This window comes from Neoarius graeffei, chromosome 13 (genome assembly GCF_027579695.1).
Source record: "Neoarius graeffei isolate fNeoGra1 chromosome 13, fNeoGra1.pri, whole genome shotgun sequence".
Classification (NCBI taxonomy): domain Eukaryota; kingdom Metazoa; phylum Chordata; class Actinopteri; order Siluriformes; family Ariidae; genus Neoarius; species Neoarius graeffei.
The window spans coordinates 75,034,456-75,041,260 of NC_083581.1; positions in this window are offsets into that span (position 1 = coordinate 75,034,456).

Below are 6,805 nucleotides of genomic sequence, written 5' to 3' on the forward strand. Positions count from 1 at the left end.
CTGATTCGTTGCTGTCTTTTCGAAGCAATTGTCCTTATTTAGCTCTGTCCTTACTCTTTTATATTTTTCTACAGTATAGTACTTTATTATATTCTGTTATGTATTTTCTATTATCTGTCTTTATTCTTTTTTTTTTTAAACTTAATCTACATTTATCTACATTTTAGTCTGTACTTGAGGTGCTGCAACATCTGGATTTCCCCTCAAGGGGATCAATAAAGATTATCTTATCTTATCTTATAATGTTTTGCAACTAAAGAGGGGTTTTTTTTATTCCTGAAATTTCCAATGATTTAATACCTTAGGGTTCAGCTTGATTATTATTATTATTATTATTATTATTATTATTATTATTATTATTTTAACAGGCTACTTATTTTTTCAGCTTTTGAAATTTGGATTAAACTCATTCAATTCAAGTGAAATTGAATAAATTGGCAAAGTATATTTTAAAAATCAGTATAAAATGTTGCCATGTTTGTATTGTGTTGTAATTTACACCGTTGTAACAAAGCTTTAAACACACACACACACACACACACACACACACACACACACACACACACACACACCTGGATATGTTTTTGAGAACCACTGGTGTAATATGTAAACTAGTGTTGTGTATTCATAGCATTATAGTGTTTGGAGAACACCTGTAATAAACATACACACATATATGCATATGATATTACATGGTGGTGCAAAGGTATGAAGTTTATCTGTGAGTCATGACTGTAAATATCACAAGTGAGCAAAGTGAATGAGTGATATATTTTTCAACACGGAAAGATAAAGTTCATATCTTCGCACCACCGTGTAATGTTCTTTATATTATATGGGCATATCCATGCACACAAAAATATGCAAATTAATCAGAATTTTAATTTTGAACTGGTTCACTATTTTGACAATGCACATCCAGTCAGCAGGAAAACACACTGGGAAATATGTCACTCAGATCAGCAATGTATTTCGGATGAAAAATGCAAGTTTTTCAACATGAGAGGATAAACTTCATATCTTCAAGCCAACATGTGATTTTCTTTTTATTATACAGACACATTCACAAACAAAAAGTACCCAAATTTATCAAAACAATTCATCAATTTCCTCACGAGTGAGAATATTGAAAAATATGTTACTCAATGTCCCAGAAGTAGTTCGTATGAAAAATATGAGTGGCATATTTCCCAGTAAAACACTCCTGTCTGTATAATACATATATATAGTCTTAGGTGCCCTATTTCTTTCATACAAATTTTGCTATAGGTTTGTATTTCGTGAATATTTTCTGAATTCTGCATTATTTTTATTGAGTCACTACAAAACATTTTAAATTTCTAAACATTACTTTTCTAAAAAGAACATTACAGAAAAAAAAATGTTTGTATGTCAGTAAAGAGAGCAGTGTGTTACATAAGAGACACTTTTCAGACAAAAAACATAATGAAGGCTGCTGAGTTTTGGTGTAAAATGAAGAAGCGAATGTGACAGTCAAAGTGTGCAGAAGAACTGTGGCTGGTTCTGGAAGATGCTCAGGAAAACCTACAGATCATTTCTGTATAAAACTGCACTCACTGGACCTCAGACTATTTAAGAAGAAAAAAAAAGGTTTTACACACTAAATATTGAGATTGTTTAGTTTATTAGTGTTTACTGCATGTAAGTAGAAAGATTGAATTTCATTATTTTTGAAGTCATCTTTACAGCATTTCTTTGCATGTGCCTAAGACATTTACGCAGTATTGTGTATATTGTTTTATTTTGTATATTTGTAATCACTCCGAAGCGATTTGAAATGAGAATGCATCAAAAAATGACTCATATATGAGGTTTGTTTGTTTTTGTTTGTTTTTTTGGCCGTAAACACATTCCTTAATCGATAATATATCCATCACCAAAATATTATACTGTAAAACAACCTATAAATGTGACTTTGTAGGCCAAATAAATGTGAGCTATGCATTAATTTCAGTTCACACATCACAAAGTTTATACAGTGGTGCTTGAAAGTTTGTGAACCCTTTAGAATATTCTATATTTCTGCATAAATATGGCCTAAAACATCATCAGATTTTCACACAAGTCCTAAAAGTAGATAAAGAGAACCCAGTCAAACAAATGAGACAAAAAATATTATACTTGGTCATTTATTTATTGAGGAAAATGATCCAATATTACATATCTGTGAGTGGCAAAAGTATGTGAACCTTTGCTTTCAGTATCTGGTGTGACCCCCTTGTGCAGCAATAAATGCAACTAAACGTTTGCGGTAACTGTTGATCAGTCCTGCACACCGGCTTGGAGGAATTTTAGCCCGTTCCTCCGTACAGAACAGCTTCAACTCTGGGATGTTGGTGGGTTTCCTCACATGAACTGCTCGCTTCAGGTCCTTCCACTACATTTCGATTGGATTAAGGTCAGGATTTTGACTTGGTCATTCCAAAACATTAACTTTATTCTTCTTTAACCATTCTTTGGTAGAACGACTTGTGTGCTTAGGGTCGTTGTCTTGCTGCATGACCCACCTTCTCTTCAGATTCAGTTCATGGACAGATGTCCTGACATTTTCCTTTAGAATTTGCTGGTATAATTCAGAATTCATTGTTCCATCAATGATGGCAAGCCGTCCTGGCCCAGATGCAGCAAAACAGGCCCAAACCATGATACTACCACCACCATGTTTCACAGATGGGATAAGGTTCTAATGCTGGAATGCAGTGTTTTCCATTCTCCAAACATAACGCTTCTCATTTAAAACAAAAAGTTCTATTTTGGTCTCATCCATCCACAAAACATTTTTCCAATGGCCTTCTGGCTTGTCCACGTGATCTTTAGCAAACTGCAGACAAGCAGCAATGTTCTTTTTGGAGAGCAGTGGCTTTCTCCTTGCAACCCTACCATGTACACCATTGTTGTTCAGTGTTCTCCTGATGGTGGACTCATGAACATTAACATTAGCCAATGTGAGAGAGGCCTCCAGTTGCTTAGAAGTTACCCTGGGGTCCTTTGTGACCTCGCTGACTATTACACGCCTTGCTCTTGGAGTGATCTTTGTTGGTCGACCACTCCTGGGGAGGGTAACGATGGTCTTGAATTTCCTCCATTTGTACACAATCTGTCTGACTGTGGATTGGTGGAGTCCAAACTCTTTAGAGATGGTTTTGTAACCTTTTCCAGCCTGATGAGCATCAACAACGCTTTTTCTGAGGTCCTCAGAAATCTCTTTAGTTCATGCCATGATACACTTCCACAAACATGTGTTGTGAAGATCAGACTTTGATAGATCCCTGTTCTTTAAATAAAACAGGGTGCCCACTCACACCTGATTGTCATCCCATTAATTGAACACACCTGACTGTAATTTCACCTTCAAATTAACTGCTAATCCTAGAGGTTCACATACTTTTGCCACTCACAGATATGTAATATTGGATCATTTTCCTCAATAAATAAATGACCAAGTATAATATTTTTGTCTCATTTGTTTAACTGGTTCTTTTTATCTACTTTTAGGACTTGTGTGAAAATCTGATGATGTTTTAGGTCATATTTATGCAGAAATATAGAAAATTCTAAAGGGTTCACAAACTTTCAAGCACCACTGTAGCTGATTTCCTCCAAACTTGATTTCTGTTCTGATGATGATGATGATGATGATGATGCTACTTTAAACATTTTTTTAACTTCTCTGGATTTACTGCACCAAATTCAACAAATGACCCTTTATTTTAAAGTTTTACTGTAAATTAACTGTAGATTTAGAATATCTAATTAAAAACCTTTCAGTTTATATTTATTTATTTCTATAAACTCAATAATTAAAACAGCTTTGGGATGAATGTGTTCTGATTTCCAGGTGATCCACACTGGTGTAAAATGTAAACTCATATTTTAGCAGGGTGATCAGTATTTCTAACATGCCACTATTTTTAACACTAGCGTCAGATTTAAAAAGAAAAAAAAAGGAAGTGTTATATCTGATCATGTAGATAATGCAATCTGGTGTATTTCATATAAGACAGCTGTTTTCAAACATTTCAAACCCTCGGGGGGAAAAAACAAAAGATGTAGTCCCATATTAGACAACACACATTCACTTTATGATCCAATCATTCAAATCATCAGACATTTTATTCCTGAACATTTCAATCACAGAACCCAACTTCAAATATTATAAACATTTTGTACTGTAAATGTTTTCTCAGTTTCATCAACCTCTAAAAATTCCTGTTTATTGTTCAGTTATTCATCTTAAAGCATATTATTCAATACAAATTATTCTTATGCAAGAGTGAAAGATATGTGTATTTACAGTAGTTGCAAGAGTAAGGAAAGAGTCTGAACTCATCCAGTTCTGTGTGTTTACAGTGGTAAAAAGTGCAGTTAGATTCAAGGTGATATTATTTATTACGTTATTACACATGTTACAAAGCTTTATTTAGGTTAGTAAATGACCAGCGTTCTATAATAAATGCATTATTGCCATATATTATATAGACATGAGTGCTTTACTGGGAAATACACCACTTGTATTTTTCATATGAGCTCCATCCAAGACATGGAGAACCAAAACCATGGCATAAATCTCTATATGTCATTCGTGAGGAAATCGATGAGTTTTGATAAATTTGGGTACTTTTTGTTTGTGAATATGTCGATATAATAAAAAAAAATCACGTTGGCTTAAAGATATGAAGTTTATCTTCTGGTGTTGGAAAAACTCACATTTTTCATATGAACTACATCTGAGTGACATATTTAAATAATATTGGCTGGTTTTGAGTGGTGTATCAGATATATTCCATTCAGCTAGCATGATACTGAACGAGTCAAAGATGAGTAGCTGAATGGAATATATCTGATATACCATGAAAAAAAGCCAGTCAATATTATTATTGTTGTTGTTGTTGTTATACATACACACTCTCTTCATATCAGCATTCTCGAAGGCCAACAGTAGCTTATCTGCGACTCGGTGCTGTTAGCGCAGCAGTCCAGTTACCTTCCAGCCGGTGTAGCATAGAGCAGTAGCATTAGCAAAGGCAAACACTAAGGCAGTCAAGCCAGTGCTACCAAGAGCTCCTAGCACAGGCTAACAACTGAGAAACGAAGATTTCTGTCTCCAGAGTCTTCTTCCATGCTGCACGCTTGCGACAGTATTTTTCACTCAGACTTAAGTATTCATGAACTAAGTAAATTATACAGAGTACTTTTAAAATCAACATTGACAGCTACACACAACGGAGCGACCTGGCAGCCAAAATTCTCTCAAAATCTTCTGTTTTTAACAAAGCAAACCTGGCAGCCATGTTTATTTGCAAATTGTCACAGTCGCTTGCTAGCGCGGAAGTTTTAGATCTCCGATATGTGATGTCATGTTGTCTTGCCAACATGCAATATTGTAATAATATTGCATGCTCATTCTCCATTGGGTAGAGTAGAGTGATGTAATACACATAGGATAAGCGATATGCTAACAATATTGCATGCTATCAAACTCAATGAATGAAACCCGCTAGAAGGGAATAGAACACGTTTTTATTCCATCAAAAAAGTGTCCTGTATGTATAATAATTCCTGATATTTCACTTCAATGACGTCATTCCCAGTGTTTTCCTGCTGACTAGATACATGTTGTCAAAATGGTGAACTGGTTTAAAATTAAAATTATTTTGATTAACTTGCGGCTTTTTTTTTTTGTGGATATGTCCAATATAAAGAACATTACACGGTGGCGCGAAGATATGAAGTTTATCTTCTCACTTTGAAAATATTTTCACTTGTGAATATGTTCACCACTCAAAGATAAACTTCATATCTTCACGCAACCATGTAATCTCCTGTATATATGATAACTAAATATTAGGAGTTGATTGTGATCTCTATCACCATCGGGTCATCCATAAACAATATTGGAGACGTCTAACTATATGTCCCTGACCTGATCTTCGTGCAGCACGGGCGATTGCTCTAAGACAACGAGGGAGGCTCAGCCTCCTCTAAAAATGACGAACATCGTGTAGGATGAATTGCGCTAGGCTTATGTTATAGCCAACCTTATAACATTGCTATTTCAGATCCAGAATCATAGAAATATATGTGCTCAACCCAACTACAGTGCGAAATCATCCGTTATAACTTTCCCCAGTTCGCCTAATGTGTGCGTGAGTTTTTCCCCCTCGTGACAGCGCGATGCAGCCCAGCCTCAGTGGATTGGGAGCTATGTACTTGTCAATCTCAAAATGCAAGACGATTATTGAACAAATACTGCGAAAACGCCCGCCCACGGACTCCGAGCCTCACATGGGAGGGACATGGCAGTTTCCGCGAAAAGACTGGTGATTGGTGAAAGCGGCCGGATATTTTCTTTGATTGACAGCTCGTTTCAACTATAGACAGGCAGCGGACAGTGTTGCCAGATGGGGCGATTTACATTTTGCATTTTGGTGGGTTTTGAACATATTTTGGGCTGGATAACGTCAGCAGTATCTGGCAACATCAGTTCAGTCCCATGCGGATTCGCAAGTGCTGTGGTGTATTGTAAGAGATCAGCTTACATTTCGATTTCATTCATTACATACGGTTTCTACCAGCTTTTTTAGTTTGTATATATTTTCATTGTAAATAAAGTGTAAATATAGTGTTGTCAAGTTTGCTATCTTAGTTCCAGAAATTTTGTTTACTTGAGTGACTGAACTTGAACTTGAGGGGGCTAGTCAGCTAGCAAGAAAGCTGCGCACGGAGGCCAAGCATTGCTGATTTAATTTTGGCGAAGCCATTTGCCAGTCTTCCTTTCAAGGAA